This window comes from Psammomys obesus, unplaced genomic scaffold (assembly GCF_907164565.1).
Source record: "Psammomys obesus unplaced genomic scaffold, mPsaObe1.curated_primary_1811, whole genome shotgun sequence".
In the NCBI taxonomy this organism is placed as follows: domain Eukaryota; kingdom Metazoa; phylum Chordata; class Mammalia; order Rodentia; family Muridae; genus Psammomys; species Psammomys obesus.
In genome coordinates, this window is record NW_026591598.1 from 14,928,764 (window position 1) to 14,945,200 (window position 16,437).

The following is a 16,437-nucleotide window of genomic DNA, read 5'->3' on the forward strand; positions in this document are numbered from 1 at the left end:
TAGTTGATGTAGGAGGACCTGGCCCACTGTGGACAGAAACAGTTCCCGGACATTTGATTCTGGGCTATGTACAAGGAGGGTAACTAAGCATGAGCCTGTGTGCAAGCCAGCAAGCAGTGTTCCTCCATGGTTTCTGCTTTCAAGTTTCCGCACTTGAAAACTCAGGTTTTTAACCTTTAAGCTGAAGGGAGCCCTCTCATGCTTGGCTGCTTTTGGTCCATGTGTTTTATTACAGCAACAGAAAGGAAACTAGAACATATGGTTATGGGATGGAGCTCAAGTCACCAGACTTAGCCAGTAAGTGCCTTTCTCCACGAAACTACCCTCCCAGTTCCTGGCTCCCTGTCCTCACAGCCTCAGTTTCTCTGGTTTCCAGGGCTTCTGGGCTCCCCAAGCTTCTCCCAAAAGACATGAAATGCTAGCCAGCCTGATGGGAATGCCCCCATTTGAGAGGTCTTGTTCTTACTGCACTTTGCTAGAGACTGAGTGAAGCTATGTATCTAGGAAAGTGCTGCTGGCACAGGCCAGCTAGCTAGCTGCCAAGAAACTTCCCCAGATGGCTTGAACTTAATTTACCAAAAGGTCTGACTTGGCTATCAGCCTTGCAGATACACAAAACCTATCCTTGCAAAGTCTCACAGTTGGCTGGACTTGAGAAACACAAATAACTCAATATAAATCAGAGAATCAATCCATAATGTGAGCTATGCCTATTCTTTGCAGTTATCTGTGAAAAGATGCAAGTGGCCAGAGCAGAAAACCCTTTACAAATCACAGAAGAAAACAAAAAGAAGTCAGCTACATGGAGCTGACATTTAGAGAAAGCCCCATAGATCACCTTGGTCATTAAAGTAAATTCAACAGTAAGTTTTGGGATCAAGGTGCAATGCCAAATGTCAGTGCCCTGTTCCTTCCACCACTGAGGAGCTGTCCTCTTCTGCAGCCTGGTCTGTCCTGTGACCAGTGCATGCAGGATTCTTCTGAGCACTGGTCATGAGCTGAGGATTTAATGGCTCCAAAAGAATGCAAGGAGGCCCCTCACTGACTTGCCAAAGCGTGCTTTTACTCTGAGCATCTATCTGAGGCAGATCAGATCTCTCCCTCTTCCAAGTGGCCTAAACCCGAGGAAGCCCCCAGCTTACTTCAAACTCACCTTCACCTTGTTCCCTTCCCTGCCACCAACCACACACCGGCTGCAACAGACTCACCCCTCATTCCCTCTCTGTTCCACTAACCCCACCCCTCCCTGGCTCTCTCCACATGCCTCATTCATTTCCTCAGCCTACCTTCCTACTGTTTATCAGCAGATTGAAACTTAGAAAAGAAATTAATTCATCACTGTCCACCGCCATGAAATGATCCTACATAAGAAGGTGATGAAAGCTGGTGTGGTGGGACCTGTAGGTTCAGCACATAGAAGGCAGGAGGATGGTGAGTCAGAACCCAGCATGGGCTACCCAGCAGGAGCCTGTCAAAAACTAAGAACTACGAATCTGAAAACTGTACAATTAAATTATGCTTAGAGACTACATAACTCAGCGTATTCAGTTATGGCTGAAGAGACTGTGAGAAATTAAGTGGCCTGCCCAAGCTATTCCTGTGTCTAAGCAATGCTAGACACCAGGCCAGAACCAGCATCCCAGTTTCTGGATCCTATGTTTCTATTTGGGCAAAAAACTAAAACACCCACCTTCTAAGATAACAACAGAGGCCCTCAGGAGGGAGGGCTCTGTGTCTCAGACTGCCATAGCACTGGACATGGCACACAGCACATTTGTTAGTCCAGTTTTTGACTGTGATTAAAATACCTACCATCACAGCTGAGAGATGGCTCCAGAGTTGAGCACTGGCCACCCTTCCAGAGGACTCAAGCTGGATCCCCAGCACCCACAAGGCAGCTCAGTCATGTGTAATTCCAGTTCCTGGAAACCTGATGCCCTCTCCGGCCTCTGTGGGCACCAGGCATCCAAGCGATACACAGACATATGAGCAGACAAAACACCCAAACACATTTAAAAAAATTTTTAAATGAGTATAATTTAGAGGCAATTAAATCAGAACGTTTTTCCAATGGTAATATTTAACTGGGAAGGAGTGGCTTTTCGACATAGGACTCACTGTTAAACTTCCTTGGCAAACTCCATGACCTGGGTAAGTCACTTAATTACTGAATTTTAGCATCTTAACAGTGCTGTCAACACCAAATGCTCAATAAATGCTAAAGTGTGTGCATGTGTTTCATGCAGCCCAGGCTATCCTCAAACTTCTGGCCCTTATTTCTCTACCTTATTTCTCTGGGAGAGTTGGGATTTCAGGCCTGGAACATCAGCTTAGATGCTCACATTATAAAATTACTAGAATGCTAACAGAGAAAAGGAACAATGAGCCGGACACTCACACGTTGCTGAGGAAGTGCATACTGGCAAGTCATGTGGAGCCGAAATGCTTGTCCAGGACTAGAAAAAATGCCCTTTGATAAGACAGGGCTATTTAGGGATGGAGAACAATGTATTTACTTGTGCTGCTGCTTGACTATTCTACCAAAATGAAATTACATATCAAGTATGTAATTACAGAAATGAGTACTATGTGATAGAAAGGATGGATATGTCCTTTAGATCCATTCTAGAATTCTATCAATGCAAAGAAAGGAAAGGAAATCCTGCACTGTAGTCAAGGCAACAGTATTAGCAGTTTGAAAAAAACCTCTGAAAACGTAAAATACAAGAGATTTTTAAGGAAATATAATATAGAGCCACATTGGGGAATATCATGCAGCCGTTCAAACAGGCTGCTGGCTTCGGGTATAGTTCATCGGGAGGGTGCTTGCTTGACCAGCATGCACATGGCCTGGGCTCAGCCTCAGTTCTGGACAAAGTTCTATGTGATCCCCAAAGGACAAATAACCAGAGGAAATAGTGAAACTGGATTTCATGTCATCTTAAAGGTTTTCAGAGCCAGGCATGTTGGCCCATGCCTGGGAGGTAGGGACAGGGAGATCAAAAGTTCAAGGCAGTCTAGGCTACATCAGATCTCAAAAACAAAACTAACTCTTGTATATCAAAGGACACCATTGTGAAAGTAAAAAGACAACTCAGAAAACAGAAACACATCACTTAGAAACCATCTATCTGAGAAGAACAATATAGCAGAATTAGCATTCACAACAACGAAGGACCAATAAGCCAACCAAAAGTGAGCAAAGGATTGGACAGGCACGCCTGCTGGGCCAGGCAACGCAGCCAGAGAGCAGGAAAGGACACGTGCCGGGCTGTAAGCAAGCAGAAGAGGGGAGAAAACACAGTGCTGCAGGGCCAAGCGTGCGGCACGCTGAAACCTACGGAAGAGCAGGTGGGCGTGTAGACAGCGCAGCTGCTCTGGGAAACCATTTGGAAGTTCCTCAAAAAGCTAAACACACATTCACCAGATGTGGTGATGCACACCTATAATCTACCACTCAGGGGGCTCAGGCACACAGTGGGACTTTGTCTCAAGGAAAAAAAAAAAAAAAAAAACGTTAAACACCAAATGACCCCGCAGTTCCATTGCCAGGCTGCACTCAAGAGAGCAGAAAACCCACACAGAAAAGTCTGCAATGGTGTGCTCCAGAGCATCAAACACAGCGACAGGGCAAACAACCCATCAGCTGCGCATCAGCTGGGGAACGGGCACAGTGCACATCGACACGGTGGAACAGCATTCGACCTTAAAGAAGTTCTTAACACGGTCTGCATACTGCGTGGGGGTCCACGGAAGGAAACTTGGGCTCCACAAGAGGGTTAGAGGCTACCACAGACTGCAGGGAGGAAAGGAAGAGTGACTGCAACAAGATTGTTTTGAAGTGCCCTATAGGAGAGGTCCTAAAATTTGTAAGTAATGGTTACAGACATTTAACCATACAATTTAAACTAAATTACATCTAAATAAACTAGATCTAATAAATTACATCTACATAAATTTTCTGAAAACATTTAGACACTTTAAGAGTTTTTAATAGTGTAAGGGGAAAATAATGCTGCTCCTGTTACTGCTGCTTCTTTTTTGTCTTTCAGTCTCTTCAGCCAGGACCTCTCTACCTTCACTGGACACTGCCAGCAGGAAAGCTCCTTAAGTATAGGATGGGGTTTAAGCCCAGGCTGTGAAGAGAAAGAGAAGTTGCATATTCCGTACATTACCCACAGACACCCAGCTGCATCTCTGGAGTGTGTGTGTGTGTGTGTGGGGGGGTTCCTCTCTCCCTAGGTGTGGCTTAGTCAAAGCAAACCACACAGGTGTGGTGTGAATCCCAATTGTGAAGCAGTGGGATCTCTGTGGGGCTCAGGTTCCTCACCTCCCCAACAGGGTGCCAGGGAGGCTGGGTGAGTACAGCAGAAGCTCTGGCCGTCATAAGCACAGCGTCTAACGCATCGAGCAGCGGCTAATCACCAGAAACAGAGACTGGAGGAAAGGGGGTTGGAGAGACTGCTCCGTGCTTAAGAGCACATCAGTTCTTCTAGAAGACAGTAGCTCACAACTCCCTCTAACTCCAGTTCAAGGGTATCTGATGGCTCTGGCCTCCACGAGCACCTGCATAAATATATGTTAACACACACATATACACATAACTAAAAATAAATCTTTAAAATTATTTTTAAAATGTTTAAAGACCAGTGGGAAGGCTGGCTTCCACAACTCCAAGCTGGGGGCAGGCATCTGACTGGTATTCTGCCTCTAGCAAGCACCCTAGGCAACTAATTGCCTTTCCCATATTCTCTCAATTTCTAAGGAAACTCTTCTTGGGGCCTTCTACAAGATACAATGAAGCAAAAACATCAAAACAGCATAGCAAACTGCTCAGGCCCTCTCACCGTCTGACTAATTCATAGAAACAAGCAGTTCTGCAGGGCTATTACAGCAGAAGGAGGCTCTGCAGGACTTAGGTGCCTTTCTGGGCACGCTGCTCTGATCCAGTTCATCCAAGATTACTCTTCACAGACTCCACCGCAAAATCCCCTGAGCAGCACAGCCGCCTAATGAGCGACTGGGGATTGTGACTGCATTATACTTAATGCCAACTTTTCCATCTTGCAGTCAAGAGTCTCAACAAGCAATCACTGCTTTAATGCTTTCAAATCCAGCCTCTTAGGTGTACAAAAGACCCTTGGCTTTGTCCTGATAGGCCTTTTGCTCTGACCTGAAAACCTGGATGACTTGCAAGTTCTCATAACTCAATTATCTGAATACATCTTTCTTCGGCAGGGAATACATGTGGACTACACCTTTAACGCAGCGCCAGACTCCAATCTCCAAATCTCCATATGACGTACAAATGAAAGTGCCCTGGCAGGGACCCAGTACCCCACTAAGTACTGTGATGCTGGAGGCTGTGTGCTCCACGGTAAAGTTCTGTAGTGTGCCCTCTAGACACAGCTGCCCAGGGGTAAGCACCAGAGCCCCCTAATGAGCTAAGACTTGAGCCAAGTTGATTATTCTTGGGAACAGTTTCTTCATACGTAAAACGGAGATGACATCAGGGCTTGCTCTCCTCATGAGGGGTTGTGAGAATAACCTCTCTACATAAACAAGTTGATAGATATCAACAGCTCCTGTAGCATTACAGACACTCATCAGAGTGAGCTGTTATTGCCCAACACAGGGCACCATTTCAAAGAGAGGAAAATAGGCGTCCCCCGGCTGAAATGTTTGTTTTTATTACTGTGCATCATTATTAAGTTATATTTTTGTCTTTGATATATATGTCAGATATTACATAATCGCTTTTGAGAGCAAAGACTTGATACAATCCCTCTGCTCTGGCTGGAGAGATGGCTCAGAGGTTAAGAGCACTGGCTGCTCTTCCAGAGATTCTGAGTTCAATTCCCAGCAACCACAACCATCTCTAATGAAATCTGATGACTTCTTCTGGTGTGCAGGTGTACATGCCAAAAGAACATTGTATACATAAAAATGAATCTTTAAAAAAAATTCCACTGCTCACCTCACAAAGCTGATTTGGGATACAGCCAGCTAGAAAAGGGAGAGACAGGATAATGTGAGGCCTCTCTCAGGAGCACCAGGCTATGATCTGAGAACTTTCATACAAACCCTGCATATAATGGAAATGAGGGGCTTCTCAAGTGACCCCAGCCCAGTTCTCACATTTCACAGCTCAGTGTTTTATTTTGAAGTTCCTTGATGATGGAGGTCCAGGAAGAGACCCCTCCTGTTTCCTATCTTACATGTGTGGCTACATCTCACAGCCCTGGGATACCTAACCATTCCTCACTAATAAGTCAACTGGAGCTGGGGTTTAAACCCAGGGCTGAGCATCCTCACCCCAGCCCTAAGTCCTTATTAAATTCACAGTAATAAACAGCTGTACTTTGGTGCCTGGGTGTGTTGATTCTAGTCCCCCACAGTTATCAAAGCCTTTGGATGCCCAAAGCTCATTGAACACTGTGCAGAACTCCAATTACCCATGCACATCCTTGAGTAAACTTTCATCTCTTTAAAATGCAGATGGTATGTGAACAGCTGTTCTAGAGATTGTTCAGGAAAGGAAAACTCTCTACATGCTCGGGACAGGTGCATTCTTCCCCAAATATTTTCAATCCAAGGTTGGCTGAATCCATGGATGAGAAACCCATAGGCAAACAGGGCCACCTGTATATTCTAAAGGGTAAGCAATGAGGAAGACAATCTGGAAAGACGACGACAGTTGTGAGTTTGCCATCAGGACCCTTCTATAGCAGGTAACGTTTCCAAAGCATTCCTCTTGGGGGCAAGTATCTTATACAAGTGGCGTTACAGAATCCTGTAAAACAAGTGAATCAGTTGCTAATATTAACCTCTCTCCACTAAGGAGGTGGAGGCCTACAAAATGAAGGCATTTGCCCAAATAACCAAGTCAGTGAGTGGCAGTCAGTAAATGAACCTACACCGTCTGATGACAGAGATGACACTGTTACCAGAGAGTTATAAGGGCCAAGCCTGAGAACGTCAAATTAGATGAACCTGGTCTTCTCACATCCGGACACCTTGCCCCTGCTCAGAGGTACCAAGCACACACAGTAAACAGGTTGTTTAAGTGACATCAGAAAGTGGGTGTGAAGTCCGTACCCAGCATGCAACAGACCCTGGAGTCTCCCTAGCACCAAAATGAGACTGAGGAAATGGTAAAGCTTACTTGTTCTCTGCTTATACTCTGCTGTATGAAGCCCTTGGCACAGTGTGGACCTTAAATGCTCTCACAAGCCCACGTGCTGAAAGCATGAACCTCACAGAACAGAGCTACTGGGAGGTGTTAAAAGTTTAACCAGTGGCCTGTGTGGAAAGCCTGAGCACTGAGGACATGTCCCGGAGAGGACAGTGGAGTCTGTTCCTCCCATGTGCTTGCTCCTAGCCTCACCACAGGCCCCAACGAAACAGGGCCAACCAACCATGGGCCAAACCAAGAGCCCAAACTCTTCCCTTCATGGCTTGCTACCCCTCCAGTGTTTTATATGAGCTCGTGCCCAGCTTCCCAGAAGTGGCTGTGAGTGGGGTGTGCCTGTCCACCCAGCAGAGCTCGACTGAGCTCAGGCCAGTGCCCCTCATGATGCCTGGCACTACACAGACAAGACACACTGCTCTCAGAGAGATCACGGCCCAGCTAGGAAGAAGAGCCCGCTCTCTGCCCAAATCTGCCTTTTCTTCCACCTTTGTAGAAAAGGATGGCAGCACAGAGCGACTCCGGACGCCTGTCTTTCTGCACCATGTCCTACCGCAATGCTCAGATCATTCGGCCCTCAGTACCCTCTGTGTGTGTTCCACAGAGGAACGCCATTCTCCTCTCCTGCACTGTTAACTTCTTCCTTTGTCTTTGAAGAACTGGGAATTGCTTTCATCTCTAGCTTTCCCCCAGTCCATCACAGGGGAGTATAACAAGAGGGTTATCTTAAGGAACTAACAAAAAAAAAAAAAAAATGCAAAAGTGCAGCTTCTCCACTGCCTTTAACTCTGGCAAAGAGCCTGTGGGATTCCATCGTTATTTGCTCAAAAATGTTCAAAGGGAAACAGGGAAAATTTCATCCTCACCATTCTGCAGCCCAGGAAAGAAATCCAGAACTCTAGGGGCCAATTACTCCACCGTCTGGACTTTGACCTTCAGAAGTCTCCCTCTGGCTTTAACCTGACTGGAACGGAGGGCATCTGACAGCAGAGGGCCAGCTGAATGAGCAGCTTGTGTCCAGGGTGATCATACTTAATGACTGCCAGGCCCTCAGAGAAACACTCAAAAGTTCCAGTGCCATGCCAAACCTACAGGCTAATCGAGCAAATTTCACTGTCACTCACTTTAAAGTCTCTTCCTTCGTGACATCGGGCTAGGAGCTGGGCACTCGGAACAGGGGCAGCCCTTTGAAAACCAATCACTCCTGATGGCTCTAATAAAACCAAAGGGAGGAGTTAGAACAGGCAGAGCACACAGAGGCAGTGAAGCATGAGCAAGGGCTGGCTACAGACAGGGGTGAGAAGCATTCTGCGTGGGAAGCCCATGCCAAAGCTGAAAACACAAGCTAAGGATGGCATGCTCCTGTCTCCCTTCCTTCTGCCTTTCCCTTGACAACTGGAGCTGAAAATTTGCAAAGCAATCTGTAGAAGGCCGTATGAAGAGCTAAGCCTCACTTAGCTTTGCAGTTCTTGTATGGAGCCTTTAACATGTGCTTTCTCAAGCCTAAGAAGGAGCTCATCACCTTATCCTCAAATTAATATACTGGGAATTTTTCTTCACAGTCTTTAGAAATGGGAGCTGGGAGTGACACTGGGAGATTCTAGTTCAATGGAAAGAACTTCTGAGCATGCCCAAAAGGCTGTAGTACCACCATAACAGTAATAATGTAAAAAGACTAATGATTGGGACTTAAAATTGTGAAAATAAACAAATATGAACAACACTAAATGGACTCAGCAGGTTGCATTTATCAATATATACATATATGTAACACTAATAATTAAAGACAAGGTCACGAAAATGAGAGTCAGGGGACATGGGAGGAGTTGAAAAGGGGAGATTGTGGGGTGAAAACAATGTAAACACAAGACTTTGAAATTCTCAAAAAATAAAATGTTCAAATAACCCTTGCCAAAGTTCTAAAAGCTGAAGTAATTTTGTGCAGTGAGCATAGGGCTGCTGTACAGTTTTTTTGTTTGAAACGAGGATTGTCTCACAGGCTGCACTTTCACTGGAGTAAAACTGAATGCCCCTGCTCAGCTCGAGTGAAACTGGCTTTCACTTCTGGTTAGAATCAGAAAACGTGAAAATCTAAAAACAGGTGAAAGCTCCTTATCCAGGTGACTCCACCAATGGGGTTGAGGGTAGGACTAATAGTACCCAATGTCTGGCGGCTGGGAGGGCACACAGGACTACAGGGCATAATTATGTAAGACACCTAGTGAGGTGCACAATACTTGGTGTGTGTGCGAGGACAGTAATTTTTATTATTGATATGGTATTTCTGGGATGGGTTAAGGTACACAACCACCCTGAATCAGTGGCTGCAGACTTCGGGGTACCTGGGGGTGGAAATAGTGGGGCCCTTTTCAGGTCTTCTCACTGTTGCCCTCTTCTGGTTTATTCACCCATTTAACAGGTGGACACTGAGCACTTCCTAATACAGGACAGAGTGCTAAGTACTGAACAGGAAACAGTGGCCACAGACAACAGAAGAGCCTTTGAGAGGGCAATGTGAAGGTTGCACACTAGAAGGCTGCTGCCATATCTGGCACCTGGTGACAGCTGTAACCAGAGGCGGAGAAAGGGGAGCAGAAACATACAGGGTAGGGGCTTAGCCAGCAGCAGCTTCTTCCACCACCTCCTGCTGACCTGAAGAGGAAAGCACATATGTAACCAGCTAGACTTCAGCATTCTACAAGGTGACACGCAGTACATACACAGCCAGCCACCACGTTTTACACACTAAAATCGTACCACATCAAAACTTAGTGGCAGTGATGAACCTGTATGATGAGCTGCATGCTGAGCATGTGCAAGGCACTTAAAAAAAATACATCAGCAGCTGGAGAGATGGCTCACTGACTGCTCTTCCAGAGGACCTGGGTTCAATTCCCAGTATCTACGTCATAGCTCACAACTGTCTGTAACTCCAAGATCTGACACCTTCACGCAGACATATATGTGTGAAGCAGGCAAAATACCAATACATATAAATAATACTTAAAAAAAGAAATACATCAAATATTTTAAAAAGAAGAGACAATTAGGGCATAGAGGCCCACACAGTAATCCTGGTACTTGGGGTGAAAAGGCAATGGAATCAGTAATTCAAGATCATCCTTGTTGACACAGGGAACTCAAGGCCAGTCTTCTATATGTGAGCCCATCTCCAAAAAGGAAGGCAGGCAGAATCTGCTAACAAGGTTGCTAAAAGACACTATCTCACTAGTCTCCTGTAAGGTCCTAACAGTCACAAGATGTTTTTGAAGCATGTCCTTAAGTTGTCAATTATATTTGACCACTTCACAAAAGAAACAAAACCAAAAAAGGAACTTTCAAAACTCTAGGGGTCAAGGTCACAGATCTGTAAAGTGACTGACTGTGTGACTTCCAGTCTGGTGTTACATATAACACTCATTATCTGTTCTGCTCCTTTTGAGGGTCAAGGGCCCTCTGAGATGTGATTAAAGTGACGGGATCTCCTCCAGGAAGAATGGCATTGACGTGGAGTTACAGGCATCTTCAAAGGGCTCATGGATCCATCAAGAGCCAACATTTCCCTGGAGATTAACGGTCTCTGGTTTTCGTGGATCAGCTATCCTGTATTTACTCTGTGTAAGGAAATGAGTTTCTTGGTGTCTTGAGGGTCTTTTCCTTGCCCCCAACCCCAACCCCTGTTCCTTGGAGGGCTGCCAGGGCTGCACACTTTGTGCTCTCTGCGAATGAAAAACTGAAGCCTCTGTGTGACTTACAGAAAACGATAACTTCATCTCTGAACATTAATATCCTTAATATTTAACTCCTTCCTCTGTGGGTACTAGCTTCCTTCTCCACATTATCCAGATGATGGCTTTGGAAGGGAAGCGATTGGATCCAGGAAGCACATATCCCAATTCAATTTCCTCAGAAAAGCAAAGCACCCATAGGGTTGAGAGTTGAGAAGGGCTGGAGGGGCAGCACCTTCCCCAGCGTGTCAGCCCAGGCAGTGCTGGGGAGGGGTAATGTGAGTACTTGGTATGAGGCAATAAGGCACACCAATTTGTTTTTCAATCTCTTTTACTTCAGGTCAGAGCATCATCTCAGATGACAGCCCAGGAAAACAAGCCATACTTTGGTTACTCTCGGTCTTCCTCAATCTCCAAATGCAGCTGAGTGTTGCCAAAGTGTGGCTTGTTTTCCTGGGCTGCCGTCTGCACTGACGCTTTGAACTGAAATAAAATAGATTGAAAAACAAATTGGTATGCCCTGGCTCCTCCTGCAGTTTCATACCAAGCTTCAAAGCTGGCGTTACCACCTCCTCTTTACTGGAACCCAACAGACCCAAATCACAAAGTAGAAACAGCAAAGCTCAGATGAAAAGGTCCCACCCAAACCCAAAATAGCAATTTAATTCTGGGCTTGCAGTTCAACACTGCATTAACATGCCACTCCGTGGCCAGCTCCCAGCACCATTCTCTGGCCTGGATGACATCTTCTGATGACATGCCCAACACGGTTACTGCATACAGTTTAAAGCAAAACCTGACATCCATTCTTCCATATGACAGCTCCTGCAATTCCTCGATTTAGCACAGTCTGTAGTTTCTCATGCTCATGTTCTGTTCAAACCTATTCAAAAGGCCTGGTGCTTTTCAAGTATCCCATACCATGGTAAAGGATCTACGTTTTTGTTTTATGAGACAGAGCCTGATGATGCTTGCTTCCCCCCACCCCCCCTGGGCTGGCCTCAGACTCACAGAGATCCACCCTCCTCTGCCTTTTGAGTGCACAGACTAAAGCTGTGTACCACCACGCCTGACTTAAAGAATGCTACTTTATTAAGAAGACTTTGAAAGGAAAATCACCATCAACTGCAAACACACCCTTGAGGCACCACCCATTATTTCCCCACAAAGCCCTTGTTAAGGTGCAGATATTAGGGTTTAAAGCATAGCTGAGGTGCAAAGCACATACTTGGTGTGGCGCAGGCCTGGGTTCCATTCCAACTTCCCACAAAATGTAGGTATTGCTGATGTAGGAACGCAGACAGTTCCAAGCTTAAAGCACTAAAATGATGAAAAACTTTCTGTGTAGACAACTATATGGCTTGGTTTTAAAAACTAAATTCTGGGTTGATGAGACAACTCAGTGGATTAAAGGTGCCTGTTGCCAAGCCTCAGTCCCTCACGGTGCCACAACATGGTGGGAGGAGAGACCCAAGTCCTGTAAACTGTCTTCTTTCTCAATCACACCACTGCATGCAGACACCCACACCTAGCTCCCCTCTCACCTCTCCCTCCTTCCCTCCCTCTCCTCCACCCCTCTCTCTCTCACTCACACACACATATACACACAATTAATGTAATTTTTAAATAATTCAGAAGAACAATTAAATTCCTCTTGGGAAAGCTGGTCTCTATTTAAACACTAGGAGAAATCTGTCTCCCTCTCTTCCCAAAAGATAAAAAAAGAAAAAAAAAAAAAAACAACGCATATCCAGCCACCCCTCATTTTGCTTGTAACATATCTGAATATTCAGTTATTTAATACACCTGGGGCCAAATTTGGGTTAGCATTTCCAGTTAGATATAATTACATGTAATAGCAAGCACACTATCCCAGCACTCCACACTGCGGCAGGAGGATAGGTTGCTTTACCAGTTCAAGACCAAGAAGACCCCTCAGAAAGAAAACACTGAGACCTATTAGGACAGTTTCTCTTTATCAGTGAACAAGACAATTTGGTTTTGTTTTGTTTTGTTTTGAGGAAGCCACGCTGCCCAGACTAAGGGCAGACAAGTGCTCTGCAGTGCACCAAGCCACAGCTCTACCAGTGCCCTTGACATGAAACAAATTCTCAAATATTTGCTCAAAGGACGCTCAAGGTTTGTATGTTTACTGCCTTCCTGGAAACACCAAGTTGTGGCATTGGCTAGCAGTTGAGACCACAAAAAGTCAGAGGTGGCATTAGCCTTGTGGACCTCACAAGCTGGCAGGAAAGACAACAGATGGAACACAGCATGGCATTATCTGCTTACTTCAGCTCCGTGCTCCCTGCTCATACACCATGTAACACTGGCCATCTCTCCCCTGGGTAAAATGTTAATCCTAACACTATCTGTGTCACAGGCTGACAGCTCCTATTAAGCCCTAGTGCCGGCACCTGGCACAAAGAAATTGCTCAGTGAGTATTAACTACTCATTTTACTGCTACGATGCTATGAGGTTTGAAATTATTTTTGCCAGGCAGGAAAGGGTAATGTACAACTGTAATTCCATCTGGAAGCTGAGGAAAGATCTCAAGTCAAAGGTGAGCCTGGGCTGCACAGCAAGACTTTTCTTAAAAAAAAAAAAAGGAGGAAAAATTATTTCTGTATATCTGTGTATTAGTCAAGCCCTTTGAAGAATTTAAATTCCACGAAGAGGAATCTGTGCACATGGAATCTTGTGCACAATACATTTCCAGGAATCATGCCTGCACATAGTAGAAGTTCCTGGGCCACTGATTAAACCACTTTGCAGGCATAAGTGTAAAAAACAAAACAGAACAAAACAAAAAAATGTTAAATGGGTGAGGGAGCAGGGAAAGGGGGCACATGCCTATAAATTCAGTACTTGGAAGAGGCAGCAGGATCAGGAGCTCAAGGCTAACTACACACACACACACACACACACACACACACACACACGCACACACACTTCCAGGCAAGCCTGGGCTACAGGACATCTTGTCACAAAACAAAACAAAACAAAACAAAAACAGGCTGGAACCATATTTACATTTCGGGTCAGTGCAATTTATGCAAAGCACCAAAAATTTGCACTTCGGAGACTACTTAAACAGCTATAACCCACACCAAGATTTGGATACAATTCCAAGGAAGAACGCTCACGGTGGGTGTGTGGGGGGGGGGGTACTCAGCAGTCTGAGGCGATCTGACCTAGGCTACCATACAGGGGGTTCCCAGTGACAGGCTACATTGCTAGCCCTAATAACCTAGCACGCTCTAAAACAGCATAACCACACTTCACTTTCTGTACAAGGAAAGTATCTTGCAAAGCTACGTATAAACATAAAGTAGACTGCCTACCGCACGTACTGGTCAGATGATAACATTACAAAGAATAAGAAGCTATTAGCTTGGCCTTGTCATGGAAGCCAGGGTACTGTGTCAATTGAACACTCTCTGAATCTACTTGTGTCTCGGGCCAGGGCTGGCTGGCAAACTTCTGTAAAGCGCCAGAGAGAAATGACTCCGGCTTTACCGGCCTTTCCATCAGAGCTGAATACAAGCCAAACAACTGCACGCACGGCCCCCGCCCTGCGGCAGGCAGGCGGCCAGACAGCACATAAACAATGAACATGGCTGCGTCTCGGTGCAACTTCACTTCGGGGAGCTGAGGTTTTATTACATATGGCTTCTATTCCCCCTCAACTGTTTTAAAACGGATAAACCATTCTTGTCTCGCAGTACACAAACTCTGAGAGCAGGGACAGGGAGGGAGTCCTCGGGGCGCGGGCGTTGGCTGGGAAGCGGAGCCGGGTAAGAAAGCCCTCGGTTGCCTGGCGGGGGCCAGCGTCCGTCCGCGGAGACCACGGTCGAGACTACGCCCGGAATGAGGGCCGACCCCGGGGCCACGTCCCGAGGACAGCGGACAGCGGCGGCTGTGACCGACGCGAGCCCCGCGGAGCTCGCCGCGGCCGTAGCCGGCATCGCGCAGGGGTCCCAGGGCGCCCCTCACTCGGGGAGTCTCTGGAGCCTCCGCCACAACAGGGGTCTCCACGCGGAGTCCCAGCGCCGTTTCTATGGTTACCTGTTCAGTACCGATTCAAACTGCCGTTCTTTATTGACAGCGCCATAGAGGACACGAACACTCCTGCCCGAAGGGAACAATAAAGCTTTCTCCATTCAACAGCGCTGGAAACCCCAAAAGGCAGCCATCTTGGGGCCGGGGACGCCGAGGGCAGCGGCTTGGGCGTGCGCACGCCACGGTCACGTGCTGGGGACGGTCTCGCGAGGAGGTGGTGCCTGCGTCACGTGCGCGCTCTCCACCAATGGTAGGATCCCAGGGTAAGCTGGCGACGGGTCGCTCCTGACCTCTGACCTCCGCAACAGCTCCTTTGGAGTTCGTTTTCCTGTCAGGATCGCTCCTTCCTCTGCCCCCCGTGAGGTTAGCGGCGAAGAGACCGCAAAGGCTTCTTTCCCTTTTCCATAACAACAAACACCGTCTTGTGCGGGACGGGGACGTGACTGATTTCCGGGCCTGGCTTGGTGTGGGTGCTCACAGCATTTCTTTTGCCCTTATTCTCCCTCGTTTGACACCGCCGCAGCACACACGGGTTTTAAACCCAGATCCGGGCGTTCTGGCGGTCAAACGGATGTGAGTCGGATCCCGTTAACGTCAGTACCGTTATCGCTGGCCATGAACGCGGTCACGGCAGGCACAGACCTGCTGCCAGTGCCCAGATCCAGGCTTCTGGTTGCAAATTCGAGCTCCTGGTTACAGCTGTTCCCTCGGCAGTCATATTCAGTTGTCCCCTGTGCTGTCTTTGTCAACTTGACTCAGTGCAACTTTAAAACAGAAGTTCAACCAATGGACTAGAGCTGTCACCCGAATTGCTGTCACTTGGCCTGTCATGTTTACTGTCACTGTGCACAGCCGCCGCCAAGGAGTTTAGGTCGTTAGAGTACTCTGGCCAGCTGTTATAGTTCCTTTCTGTTGGGATAACATACCCTGACAAAAAAACAAAACAAACAAACAAAAAAACAAAACAAAACCCATCCCTAATCGCAGTGCTTTGGAGGTAAGAGACAGGCGCCACCACTGCCTGGCTTCAGATACCTTCCTTGCCACAGTCAAACCAGTATTTAATTGGCCCCTGCCTAGTACACAGGCAACTCTTTCGTCGCTCTCACTGTTATCCACCTTCAGCATCAGATTTACTGCTTTTGTAGCCCCTAGACCTTCACCTACAGCTGTTGTGACTACTGCTCCCCCACATACAGCAGCCCCACGTTCACGTATAGAAGGAGCCCCCCCCACCACCACCACACACACACACACGTAGAGCTGTCAGGTGCAGGAAACACCTAGGACAGTCCTCTGCGCATGGGTACTCCACAAGTAGGCACTGAATTCGTGCATTTTAAAGACCAGTGCGGCCACTGTCATGTATGGAAATATAGTTGACTTGCACCTCAAGCAAGCAATACATTTTAATCCTTTAACCAGGTTTGTGTCACGTAAGGATTAAAATGAGAGAT

The 16,437-nt window shown here is 46.7% G+C and overlaps 1 protein-coding gene across 5 annotated transcripts in view; it reads right to left on the reverse strand.

The window, feature by feature from the left end:
• Zbtb40 (zinc finger and BTB domain containing 40) overlaps positions 1-15,141 on the reverse strand; it is a 70,952-nt gene extending 55,811 nt beyond the window's left edge. For 4 of the 5 annotated variants that reach the window (XM_055611260.1, XM_055611259.1, XM_055611257.1 and 1 more), the window contains exon 1: positions 14,987-15,141. The gene's annotated coding sequence lies outside the window, so the exon portion shown is untranslated. The remainder of the gene's footprint in view (positions 1-14,986) is intronic. The other variant, XM_055611258.1, reaches the window with a different exon arrangement.
• Between the last annotated feature and the right edge of the window lie 1,296 nt (positions 15,142-16,437).